We start from the raw sequence: 14,147 nt of genomic DNA on the forward strand, positions 1-14,147 counted from the left end.
TGTAAAGACCATTTTTCCAAATCAGGTAATATTCAGGGGTTCTGGGAATGAGGACCTTGACATATTTTTGCGAACCATCACCAGCCTAACACACAAACTCAAATATTTTCTTAAAATAGAGACTACTATAACTCTAAACCATAATATATATAAAGACAAAAAGTGGAATAATGGCATTTAATTTAACAGAGTAGAAAACGACAAATTGTGTAAATAGGAGATAATCATTAAAAGTAGCAAGCATACCCACATAGCAATGTGCAAGGAGAGCTCATTGGAATATCTGGGTATTGTCAAAGGTGGGATTGAGGATAGGAGTTAAAAAGAGACTGAAGGATTTAAAGAGACATAGTTAGACACCTACCTATGATCACACATCTACTATAAGGGGGTCAAGGGACTAACCCTTCTCACTCTTAAAGGAAAACAATGGTATATGGAGAAATTGAACTAGAATGACCCCCATCTATAACGGAAAAGGCAGCAAAAGGATGTGATACCAAAAACTGAAAGGTTACACGAAAGTCTATGTACATTGAGAACTGTGATGTTCTCAAAGTGTTTATATCCTCAAACAGAAGATTAAGACTTTTTCTCTTGAGTAAATAACTACTACAGAGGGGGAAGAAAAACTCAGATACAGATGTTAATGTGCCTGTCCACCAAAAAAGCCAACTGCTAACCCAGTGGATCACAGGTGAATCCAACCTGCTGACAAGTACTACCCTTTTGCACAAAATTCCAGATAAGATTTTAGTGTACTCCAATGTTTATAGCAGCACTTTCAACAATAGCCGAATTATGGAAAGAGCCTAAATGTCCATCAACTGAGGAATGGATAAAGAAATTGTGGTTTATATACACAATGGAGTACTACATGGCAATGAGAAAGAATGAAATATGGCCCTTTGTAGCAACATGGATGGAACTGGAGAGTGTGATGCTAAGTGAAATAAGTCATACAGAGAAAGACAGATACCATATGTTTTCACTCTTACGTGGATCCTGAGAAGCTTAACAGAAGACCATGGAGGAGGGGAAGGAAAAAAAAAAGAAGAGAGGGAGGGAGCCAAACCATAAGAGACTCTTAAAAACTGAGAATAAACTGAGGGTTGATGGGGGCTGGAAGGGAGAGGAAAGTGGGTGATGGGCATTGAGGAGGGCACCTGTTGGGATGAGCACTGGGTGTTGTATGGAAACCAAAATAAATTTCATAATAAAAAAAAGAATATGATTTAAAAGTCAAAGATCATTACTGAGAATCCATCAAGGAAAAACTAGGAAACAAAATTAAGTGAAAGAAAAGAGGGAACCCAGGGAAATAGAGAATATACAATGAGAATTGTAAGGAAGTAGTAATAATGACCCCACATATCAGAAAAGGTGTTGCCTTGATGAAACAAGACAGGATGCAATAAAACATAAGAGAAACAGGCAGAGAATAAAAGGATAATATTAATTTAACATACGATCATCAAAAGTGAAATTTTAGTAGAAGTATTAGAAGATAATAAGGAGTAAATTCAAAAAGACTAACAGGAGAGAGAAATGATTTTTTAAAGTTAGATCATCAGTAGAGATCATTCAACACTCCACAACTGGCAATTCAGGAAATGGAGATTAGAGAAAATGCTAGTAAGTAAATTATTAAGGATATAATATAAGGAATTTATTTTTTTCTTATTTTTTATTTATTTTTGAGAGAAAGGGAGAGAGAGAGAGAGAGAGAGAGAGAGGAGAGAGAGAGACAGAGAGCGAGCATGAGCAAGGGAGAGGCGGAGAGAGAGAGGGAGACACAGATCTGAAGCAGGCTCCAGATTCTGAGCTGTCAGCACAGATCCCAACGAAAGGCTTGAACTCATGAATCCTGAGTCATGACCTGAGCTGAAAGTTGGATGCTTAACTGACTGAGCCACCCAGGCGCCCCAAGGAAGTTTCTTATAATTGACAGCATTATTTTCCAGATTGAAAGGATCTATCAAGTGTCTCAAGACAAGGGATGAGGAAAAACCCACTCAGACATATTCTGATAAAATTATAACACCAGAAATATAGAGAAGATCTCAAAGTTTGTTAGTGATGAAAGTAAATACTAATCAAAATATCAGGATCAGAATGACATTGGTCTTCTCAGCAACAGCATTGGAAGTTGGAAGGTAATGGGAAAATGCTTTTATTTCTGAGTGAAAAATGTTCTAAATCTATAATTCTATTCCCAGCCAAAGATTCAATCAAGAATCAAGTAGAATAAAAACATTTCTCAACCTGCAAGTTCATAAAATGTTTATCACCTGTAGAACCCTTCCCAAAACATTACTAGAACATGAGTTCCAGCCAAAAGAGAGAGAGAGGGAGTGAGAGAGAGAGAGAGAGAGAGAGAGAGAGAGAGAGATAACTGAATAAAATGAGGACATACTTTCTAGAAGAGGCTACAACATCATAAAATGGAAAAATAAATTTTTAGGATGATATCCAAAAAAACTCTGGATAACATCTTCTTATAGGATACTTTACAGACCAACCTGAAAAGATAAAAGTTGGAGGAAAGTGGCTCCCAGGAGGGTGTTCTTCAAGATAAAAGAAAAAAAGGAAAAAAAAAAAAAGAAAATACTAGATTATGTAACCAACTTACCTGTGTAAAAAATTGAATAGAGAAGCATCTTATAAAAATTTTGGAGCCTTGGGGAAGACTTAGGAAAGACAAGAAAGTAAGAAAGAAAAGGAGAAAGAGAGGTAGGGAGTAAGAAAGGAAGACAAGGAAACTGGGCAAAAAAGAAAAATAAATGAAACACTTGTTATTAAAGAAAAAATGTCTGGGGTGCCTGGCTGTTTCAGTCAGTTAAGTGTCTGACTCTTGATTTCGGCTCAGGTCATGACATGATGGCACCGTTTCATGAGTTCGAGCCCCGCATAGAGCTCTGCACTCTGGCCCTGCGAAGCCTGCTTGGGATTCTCTGTCTCCTTCTCTGTCTCCCTCTCCCTCTGCCCTTCCCCTGGTCATGCTCTCTCTGTTTCTCTCAAAAAGAAAAAAGAAAGAAAGAAAAAGAAAAAAATTCTACAATAATTTTTGTCATATCCCGTCACCAGGTTCTGCAGCAAATGCTATTTGTGTAGTCCTAATAATTAAAAACTCAGATATGGATTCAAACGAAAATGTGACATAGCTATAATGGAAGAATAAAGTAAAGAATGTGGGGATTTTAAGAAAGCTTAAACTTTCATCTGTACCAGCAAGAGTCAATCAATGAGATCTAAGTTGAGGAGTCATGACCCAGATGGATGCACAATATGTAGAAACACAGAAGAAAAATAAAAATTGAAATTGAAAGTGGTTGACCCCCTGCACTAGTGCCAAAGGGTTTATTTCCTTTGGTATTTAACCTCCAAACTTATTTGCATTCTAAGTAGGTGTGTATATAGTTATGTGGTGGAAATAAAAGATACTTTTTAAAGAAACTTTTAATGTACCTAACCCCATCCTCTTTTCTTTGTTTAGGATTATCCAAGTTAAATCAAATAGGCATATGTCCTCTTTTTCTTCAAAATATTTCCACAGACATAGATAGTAGTACTAATATGACTTTACTAAGTTAATGAATGAATGAATGCTTTAGAAAACACAATGCTCTCATAAAACAAATGTTAGATGCAGAGTTTGCACACGAAGAAATATATGAATTTGATAGTAAATATCTTCTTGAGCAAACTTTCTTTTACAAAGAGAATGTGCATTCCTAATGGTATCTGTATTTTATCTTTACCTGATTTCCAGAATATTGGAATTTCTTCAAGTGAAGCACTGGGTGGGTATTGTTCTTTCCCATCTTTATATCACCAGGGGCATTCCAAATAAAACTGCTAGAGAGAAAAAATGTTGACCTGTAAATTCAGAATTAGCACTCATTCAAAAACTTCCTATAGGTATACTAAAGCCAAGTTTTACAAACTTGTTAATAATATCTTATTTTTCTTCCTTAACTCTAAACCAAATGTAATGCAACGTAATATCTTCCAAAGTACAATGGCCCTTTAAAAATAATATTCCCACAAAACTCACAGAGAGCAAAGTACAAAGAGTTTACAAAACAGGATGAGATTCTCCATTATTATTTCTGGAGTGCCTCCTAGTCTGATATTTTTCCTTCTGCCATTCTTAAAGAAAGTACATTATCCATAAGTCAGTCCAAGTCCTACTTATTTCCTCAGGAATAAGGGTCAGGCAACATGCAGTATCCTTGGGAAAGTAGCCTAAAATTACCAAAGAGGCCATCTCAGTAAGACATCAGGAAGCACAACTGTTTCCATTGACACGAACATAATGAAAACAAAATGCTCTAGAACTATGTGCTCTGTGAACCATAGTTTATAAAAATATCACACATGCTGTGTTTTGACCACCCAAGAGGAATCAAAGTCACTGTATCACTCTGCAAGCATCTTGAGTCCTACTGATGTTTATGATTCTAAAATCAGGAGCATGTTCCTGGGATACAATTAGTCAGTATCTGCTAAGGCAATGTTAGAAAAATAGCTTTAAAATTCTCCCTTTGTTCCTGACCTGCAATGGGAATTCATGGTATGCAACATCAAAGCGAAAATTCAGGTCACCTCTGTTGGATGTAGCCATGGGGGTGTGTGAATTAAAAACATGCAACAGGGAACCTGACAGATTCCTGTTTCAATCTGGTCTCTTCTGCGACTCCTCTAAAGGTGATCCCTATTGATAATCAAAGGACAAGCCTTAGACCATTTTTAGGATGTGCTGGTTCTCAGAGAAGTGGTTTAAAGTGGTCAAATACCCCAAACCCTTCAGGAAATGACCAATAAAAAGGCAGGCCAAAATCTTGGTAGCTCAAAGGAAACAAAGAATTTCTGAGAATATTTCTGTTCAACATGAAATGGATGAGAAATCAAGCTGTTCAGGCACAGCTGGACAAGGTGTGGAAGTGAACCGTAACACTCCTGGTTTAGCTTCTCAAGAAGCTAAAAATTTTGGTGCTCTTAGGACATAGCTTCATAGGATGATGTTTCATGGCGAGCAAAGTGATCAACCATCTAGCAGCTGAGATCAGTGGGTCTTATCAAGTGGTTAGACCCTCAAAGAAATGGGTCACTTGTGTCCAAGAATTCAAAGCTTATGTCTCACACCTGATAAAAGTGCAGAGATATTAAAACATGTTAGTCTGTACTTGTCAAAAACAGTGGTCAACTGATAGATGTAAAGTAAGAAAAATATATATAGAAAGAAGACAAGATTTTGTTATTTGAACAAAGCTTCCATTTTAGGCAATCTGATGTCTCTACCAAACATATCTTTAATAAGCCACTTCGGTAGATTGATGTACATTTTCCTTCCTGTCCAAAAGGTTGTGTCACCTGCTTTCTACCTAACAAAACCCTGTTCCTCTTTGAAGCCTCCTCTCAAATTGCACGTCCGTGGAAGTGTCTACTGAACTCGTCTGTGCCTCATTCTCGGCAGTTATGATATCTTGAGATGTGATGTATGTGTATATATCTCTGTTGAAGCCAATGCCTTGTGTTCTTTGTTACAGTGCAAATCCCATGAGACTGAGAACAAAGCCTTCTATTTTCTGTTTTAATTTTCTTAGCTCTCACCTTAATCTTACACAATTAACATGCAGTAGTTGACAAAAGACTCAGCATAATTTTTTTCATTTAGCATAAGTAATATTAGACAGCTCCTGTTTGGCTTGTATTACATTTTAGAGGGAGATTTATGCTGACTTTATAGATAAATATTATCCAATCATCTAAAGCTTTTTCTTGCAAGTTATTTAGGAGTTTGGTTTAGAATAAAATGACAAACAATAGATGGACAATTCCAAGTTGTTTGTTAGGAATTCTACAAGTTCCTTCGATATTTATGGGCTTAGTAATGACTTATTTTGTAATTTGCTCCATCTACACAGGAGTAGCATAGGTCTTAAAATTGTATTCAAACATGTTATTTCATTCAAAACATTTTTAAAATTATATTGCTCTTTAAATGATATCAAATTAGGGGCGCCTGGGTGGCTCAGTCAGTTGAGCGTCCGACTTCAGCTCAGGTCATGATCTCACAGCTCGTGGGTTCGAGCCCTGCGTCGGGCTCTGTGCTGACAGCTCAGAGCCTGGAGTCTGCTTTGGATTCTGTGTCTTCCTCTCTCTCTGCCCCTAAGCCACTCGCATTCTGTCTCTGTCTCTCACAAAAATAAATAAACATTAAAAAATAAAAAAAAATTAAAAAAAATAAAAATAAATGATATCAAATTCAAGGTAAGGTATTAAAACTGACTTTCTTAAGCATGACTGAGTTTAGTTCAAAGTCCACGTTATCTCTTTGAAGATTTTTTTTCCCCAGTGAAGATTCAGATGATGTAAGAAAAATGGGTCTTAGCCTACAGGAGAACACAAAGCTGTGTAACCTAAGAAATATTATCAACCATGCAAGAATAAAATACAATAACTACAAGTTAAACTTAGAAAACATAAGAAACTCCTTTATATTCCTGACCAACTTGAAAATATAGCAAGTTTTTCTGAAAGTTCCTTCATTATTCATATGTTTTCTTTTTTGCTTACAGGGGAAAACATAAGATTTCCAACTATGAATATATACCTTGTTTTAAGTGAGTAAAAATGGGAAAAGCATAAAGGGCAACATTGCCTGTGAGTTACTCAAGGACTTCTAAATGCAGAATTGAGGCCCAATAGGAGGCCAACTATGTGAGAGCTATCTAAAAGGATAAAAATTCTCATGATAGAATTCTCGCCGTCAATCAGATGAAAAAATGAAATAGACCCCCCTAGAGGGAAAGACACCTGAGCACAAAAAACACAGGTTTGGGTGCAGAAGAGAGAAAGGTTTGAATCTATGCTCTGCTGCTTTCTACCAGAAAGACTTTGTGAAAGTAACTGAAATTCACCAGACCCCAGGTTCTCCATCTGTATATCAAGCAAGATAGATCCATATTCCTTGGTTGCTATGTGAATTAAATGAGACATATAATGTAGAACACCTAGCAAAATCCACGGAAAATGAGGGTCATTCAATGGGTGTACACTCCCTTTCTGTCCTACTTACAGATGTAATCAGTTCAAGATAGCAGATGCATAATCTTATTGGAAAGAAAAAGATTCCCACTCGCAGAAAAGGTTTATAGAAAAGGGAGGATTTTAATGGCTCTCTAGGACAGGAAAAAAAAAAACTGGAATACAGTAAAGGTGTTCAGAGAAAGTAAAAAATTGAAGCAGTTAGAAAAGGTGTTTGGAGAAGTAAAAGGTTTACATGAAAGTAAAGTATAAGTAAAAGTGAAAAAAAAAAAGGTAGTGGGATCCACATAATTGGAAAGATGAGCCTGGGTGGAAAGAAGGTCTTATGTGAAAAAGTGATTATACATAAAAGTAGTAAAAATGTAAGTTGAGACCTGGACTGTGAATTCCAAGTGAGAGAGTGGAGACATCATGGAAAGTCAATGAAACATCAAGGAGAAACCGTTTCTCTAGAGGTAAGTGGTGATATTCTTATGAAACTCAATTATTAATATTATAACTATAAAGCCCTTCCTATTGGAAATCTGTTTCTTTCAGTCATTACAAATAAAAACTTAACCTTCATTCAAGTTTAAACTGAACTTTTACCTTTTAAAGAGCATCACATTTACTCCAATTATTTTGCACCTTTAAGAAATAGCCAACAAGGCAACGAAAACCCTCTTAAACTATTGTATGCAGAATTGGACCAGGCCTGATCTAGACATGCATATATCAGTCTAATGCTGCATAAAATGAGCACGGTTTGGGAAGCAGAGCAGATCACTAACTAAAAATACTATAATGGATTTGTAATGGCCCTCTGTGGAATTCTTCAGATACAATAAAAACTCTTTGTAATGACAATAAATTGCACATATTATACTTATTATTCAGTAAGAACATATTTTATTTACCTGCAACATTTTTGATGGAGAGTGATGCAGTCTGAAAAGGGCCTCCAGACATGCTAATTTACGTATTCTTTTTGCTTACAATTTCACCACAATTAAGGTGGTGAGACTCTTTCTGGTTTTGGTGTATGACAAATCTATTATCATCCCATAGCCTATACGTCAGTCTTGGAGATCTGTTTTAGAGATGACTTAACTAGTCTGAAAAGCAATTTGGGAGGGGGGAGGTGGTATTCAGAGCAACATAAGGCCAAAGAGCCGTGGGGTCTACCATAAGCCTGGAATGACATTCATTTTTGAATAGCTCAGATACACAAAATTTACTCTCACTGAATAAAATTAAAGCATATTGGAAGCCCAGTGACGATGAACAACTACAACATATAAATGATATATAACTAATAATATCAATCCAACTTTCTTGCATTAATGCAAGATCTCCTGGGCTGCTTAATTTTATTGAAGGAGGAAGACAAAAACCAAAACTACTTCTATTAAATGATGAAAACAAATAATGTAGTAAGATCTTAATATTTTATAGAATACTAATATTACTCATAACAGTTCAGTTCTAATTGACCTTGGCAATGCAATAAAATCAATAATAAATCCATCACAGATTTTGCTTTTCTCTTTGTCATTTTTTACTCTGATTTTAAAATCCTGGATCACTGTTAAATTTAGTTTAATAACGAGAATAGTTTGCATTTTACGGTGATTCCCATTCTAAATCATTATTTACATTTTTTTAATGTTTATTTATTTAATTTGAGAGAGAGTGCACATGTGCATTTGCACGTGTGAGCAGAGGAGGGGCAGAAAGAGAGGGAGACATAGAATCCCAAGCAGGCTCCAGGTTCCTAGCTGTCAGCACAGAGCCCCTTGTGGGGCCTACTCTCACAAACCTTGAGATCATGACCTGAACCAAAATCAAGAGTCTGACGCTTAACCGACAGAGCCACTCGGGCGCCCCTAGATTTATTTATTTATTTATTTATTTATTTAAAAAAAATTTTTTTTAACATTTATTTTTGAGACAGAGAGAGAGAGCATGAACAGGCGAGGGTCAGAGAAAGAGGGAGATGCAGGATCTGAAACAGGCTCCAGGCTCTGAGCTGTCAGCACAGAGCCTGACATGGGGCTCGAACCCACGGACCGTGAGGTCATGACCTGAGCCGAAGTCAGATGCTTAACCGACTGAGCCACCCAGGCGCCCCCCTAGATTTATTTAACACAGAACCACACAGGTCTGAAAAGAAACAATTGTCAGAGTTGATGGTGGAGAGAACTATTGTAGTAGAAGAAGCAATGGCTTCCCAAACGGCTCTTTCTGGTAAGCAGAGTGTTGTTTCCAGAACACTCAGCCCAGTCTGGGACTTGGTGCTCTAAACCATGCTCTAATCCCTCTAATTTAGCTGAGCCCCAATCTTGTCTTCACAAGTTAAAAAGGAAGTAAAAATCTTAATGAAATCTAGCGAAGACCCATAAAGATTAATAAAGTCTTCCAAAAATAAGATCTGTGAAGAAGCATTAATGAAAATGAGATTTTCTTTTCAAATTGGGGAGTGTGTTGCGATAAGGGAATGACTTGACAGTTCTTGAACTACTAAACTAAACGAGGCATCTGAAAAAAAAAGAAAGCCCTTGAATAAATGCATGGGTAAGAAGCAGATTTGGAGGGGAATAGTTACCATTTTAAGGAAAAAATGAACAAGGTAACAGAACAAAAACATTGGTGTTTGGTTAGAACAAGAAGCTGTGATTTAACATGGAAAGATTTGAATGTGTATTTAGATTCAGATATGTAATCATAGTGAAATATAGATTTTGGCAAAGAGAAGAATGCATGCTCCTTGTAGAAGACGTTGAGAAGGACTAAGGTCATCCCAAAAAGAAGCAGCATCACTCATGGAGGCAGAAAGAAGACATCATCAGGGATGAACAGAGATTCTACAAACTTCCTCTATTATACAGTAACAGCAACATCTACAACGATTTATGGACTGCTTAATATAGGTCAAGCCATATTCTGTATTAACTTTTTTAATCCTCAAGACAACTCTGGAAGAGAAGGTAATGTTATCCCCAAAACCTAGCTGCAGAATTTAAATAACTTGGTCAAAGTCACTGTTAGTGGCAAAACCAAGACCTAAACCTCGGCTGTCAGGATCCAGAGCTCACACTATTAACATTTCCTGGCTTTCAATGTTATTATTATTTTTATTTTGGCTTATATAATTTGTCATTATTCTGTGTCCTTAGAGTTTATGTTAGGATATGAATGGCATCTGGAATCCACATGGTATATTTGTAAGTCTAAAAAAAATGGGGGGAAAAAGAGCTAGGAAGACAGAAGACATGTCAGAATCTCCAGAAAGCTGAAGAGGGATGTGTCATTTGAAAAGGTCTGCTTGGTGTATTCAATGCTATAGTGTAAACATCATACATTACTTACTTTAGAAGGTAGAGACTGACTTCATTTGGTTGCTGGAACATGGGTGGAAACGTTGGAGAAGCTCTTAAAATGTCTAATTCAGACTTTGGGCACACAGAAAGGATCAGAAGTCACAAAAACAAACCTGGCCATCTCCCTTTTTCCCTTACTAAAAAACCCCTACTTCCTTTTATTTATAGTATGAAGTTTTAACTACTCGTAATATGAAGTTTAAATTACTTAGCCTGGTATTTAAAAACTCTTGGTAATTTTGTTCCAACCACCTTTCTGTCCGCACCTCCTATAACCTATGACCACTCTCCACAAAACATGGGTTCATCAATCACAAACATTCCATAAACTGGTATGTTACCTTTGTTAAAAATGTGCTTTTGAAATCTTATTTGTTGTTGAGCCTGCTCAGCTGAAATGTCAACCACTCTCTAAATATTTCCATGACTCCTCTAAGCAAAGATTTTCCTACTCCGTTGAATAGCGATACATGTATCATATTTAAATATATATATATATTTAAATATACAGATTTGTAATACTGTACTCTAATTACTTCCTTCAGTATATCAACACAATCATTGAATAAATATTTCTGAATAACTATTCAGAATGACTATTCTGGTTCCAGGCACACTCTAAGTTCCCTAAACCAAGGACTATTTGTCATTTTGTTATGTTTTTAAGAGAGGGTTGGTGGGAGTGGTAGGTATTTTCTATTGCTTTCTCACCGCCCAATGCATAGTAGCCATTAATTAAATATTTGTTGAATTGCACTACCCACAAGAAGCTCAATGAGCATCACAGTCAACAAATAATCATTAAGAAATAACTGATCTTATATTTTCTTAGGGAGAAATAATTGGATGTAGAAGAGTATAGATGTAAAACAGCAGACCTTTAAATTTGGCAGGATCTCAGATCTGAAACTTTTATAATGTTAATTAGAAAGGGAATAATGAGGAAAGGCACCATTTTGCTGCTTTTAATTCCTTCCTTCAAGTTTTAAGTGGATTTTAGTCTCTTCCAGACCACCAAGGTAGACTCAGAACTTTAAGGTTCTTAAAACTTCGAGGGCAATTTGAAGCCATCCAGTCCAAGTGTTACATGTTACTGATGAGGAAACTGCCAAAGATTAGCAAAGCTGGGTTAAGAATCCAGGCCTCTTTTCCCCATATCTCCCCCTCAGCATCTTGTCACCATATATTTTCATCTCTTTCAACTTTTATTCTCTGGATGTTCAACAGAACACTGGTAACAGGCTGTTGGCCATTTGGGAGAATTGAAAGATTTGATGGTGGAGAAAATATTTCCTTCTTTTTATACCCCAAGATCTCTCCCAACGTTGGAATCTTTTGTAGTTAGAACATAAGCAGTGCTGAGAAATCTTTGTTACTAACAAGAAAAAAAAAAAAAGGAGTTCAGATTAAATCTTTATTTTCCCTTTTATCCCATTATTCTCCAACTTTATGGAAACTCAAACCTGTTCATTAGAATGTCGTATGTCTAGCCTATATATGTACATGTGTATACATACGTATAGGTATGTATGTGCACACACACATAGACACACACATTTCTTTTCATTATGGGAAACAAACATTTCCACTCCTTTTATCTAGAAGATTCCCTGAAATTTCCTTGTTTTATGGTTGGATGTGATTAATTTATCAAATTCTCTTTTGGTATAGAGCAGACTGATCATGATTAATGTGTTTATCTGCTAAACATACAAAAAGAAAGTTCTTTTGGGCAAGCAAGTCATTGTGTCCTGCTTATTAATAAATCATTTGTCCTTCAGAGTTTTTGCCTCCTGGCTTGTTTACATTTTGAAGTGAATTCGACATTCCTTTGTTCAAAAACAAATAATACTTTAGCTACTGCCAATTTTTAGTCATTTTTAAAAGAAATTAAAGAGAAGTTCCTTTCTAACTCTGGAAGATGATTGCGAGTGTACAGTGTGAGGAAAGAACCTATGCTCCCTTGACTATTAATGCGTCTTTGAAGCTCACAACCCGAGGTAGAGTGGTTACAGATGCCTTAGTGTGAGGGAGGTCCTATGTTAAGTATCTGTATTTGAACTTAACTAAATATCAGCTAAACAAAGAGCAGGGGCTACAAGAGCGGGACATCCCCTGTGTGCGCGGCGGGCTGTAAGCTCACCACCCAGCCTCGACGGCACAGCCTCCATTGTTTCCGCTCATAAGAAGCTTAGTCTTGATCTCATTACTGAGCCCAAGGCCCTCCTCCAATCATCTTGCCTCTGTCATCTTACAGTATGTTCTAGCACGGGCTGAAAATAGACACAATTTCCTCCTTGAAACCAGCCCGCTGCCTGGCACCGTTTCGTGAAACAAATCGCTATGTCATTCCCGTCTAACAGGCAACTGGCAATTTCAAAAACAAATTCAGCTGCAGCCGCTTTTAAACCGTCTTACTAGGTTACTTTTCTAGCTTACGTCACCCAGGTTTCCAGAAATCTACTCAAAATGCCTAATGAGGCAATAAATTTCTTTACTGACTGTTCAGAACGTGGAAACAAATTGGAGTGACTCACTCAGGCCTTTTCTTAACCCTCTTATTCAGCAAAACAGTTTATTTTACTGAAAGAATAGAAAAAAAAAGAGCTGACAATTTAGAAATAAACTAAGTAGGTCCACCCTCTTTTGTGCCTCTGGGACATTCAGGACTATCTTTTTCATGAGTGTATGTTACAGCTTAATTGAGATTGTAAAAGAGGAAAATCTTGGCTTATTTATCATCCTTGTGAAAATAACTTCCATGTTTGCCTTTTCATTTATTAGGAATTATTACTCTAACTCATTTTTTTATGAAAAGTTTTGTTTTGTTTTCATTGGTTTTATGTTTGGTTTTAAAATGCAATGTTCCTCTGTTGGTAATTATCCACAGGTAGAAGTTTACCTACTTGGGAGGTAATCTTGAAAGTAAGTCCTGCTTATGATGTTTTCTACAGGATAGGAAATAACAGAAAAGGGAGAGTACCTGAAAGTTTATATTTCTTTCTATAATTTGCTTAAACAAATACTCAAATTTTTTGCTTTGGAAATATTTGCTTAAAAATATTCAAATAATTTGCATTCCCTGAGTCCATTCCAGATAATAGAGGTAAAGGTAAAACTACTTTGGGGAACTAAAAGCATAATAGCTACATGCAGAAAAATTCTGTTTATATTACATAACGGACATATATCCCGAAAGCAGTATATTTACAGTTAAAAGTGAGCTTAGGAGTAGATTTAGTCCAGACTCTCCAATTTACAGATATTGAAAGAAAAAGTAGGGAAATAAAGAGACTTAATGAATATCACTGGAGGGCTGGCATACCACACTGTATCTGGAATGCCCATCTCCTCAACTCGTGTTTATTTCAGTATTGCAGTCTTACCTTTTCATTGCCGGACCTGAAAATGCCATTCAGTGTTCATTTTTTCTCTTGTTCACTCATTCATAAAAAAGTAAGTCTTAATGGCAGGCGTCAGGGAGCAGAAGATCATGTCTACCTTAAAAAGTTGGGAGTCAGCTCTTCATTTTCCCTTTAAAAATAGTGACCTTCCCCATCGTTAAAAATAGTATTTCATGTTCCCCTTTCTCCTCTTTTAAATTTCAAATCTTCCAAACTGCTTGCTGAAAGCTCAGAATATTATTAACATGAATAGGACTATGGGAAGGAAGTGAAAACAACATTGACTAAGCAGCTATTGCATCATAATTTCTAGGATGCTAGAAATCAGTTC

General features: G+C 36.4%; 1 long non-coding RNA gene across 2 annotated transcripts in view; it reads right to left on the reverse strand.

The window, feature by feature from the left end:
* LOC123379748 overlaps window positions 1-14,147 on the reverse strand; it is a 228,571-nt gene that overhangs the window by 129,588 nt on the left and 84,836 nt on the right. For both annotated transcript variants that reach the window (XR_006584623.1, XR_006584624.1), the window contains exon 2: window positions 3,762-3,858. This is a non-coding gene — a long non-coding RNA (uncharacterized LOC123379748). The remainder of the gene's footprint in view (window positions 1-3,761; window positions 3,859-14,147) is intronic.

This window comes from Felis catus, chromosome C2 (genome assembly GCF_018350175.1).
Source record: "Felis catus isolate Fca126 chromosome C2, F.catus_Fca126_mat1.0, whole genome shotgun sequence".
Classification (NCBI taxonomy): domain Eukaryota; kingdom Metazoa; phylum Chordata; class Mammalia; order Carnivora; family Felidae; genus Felis; species Felis catus.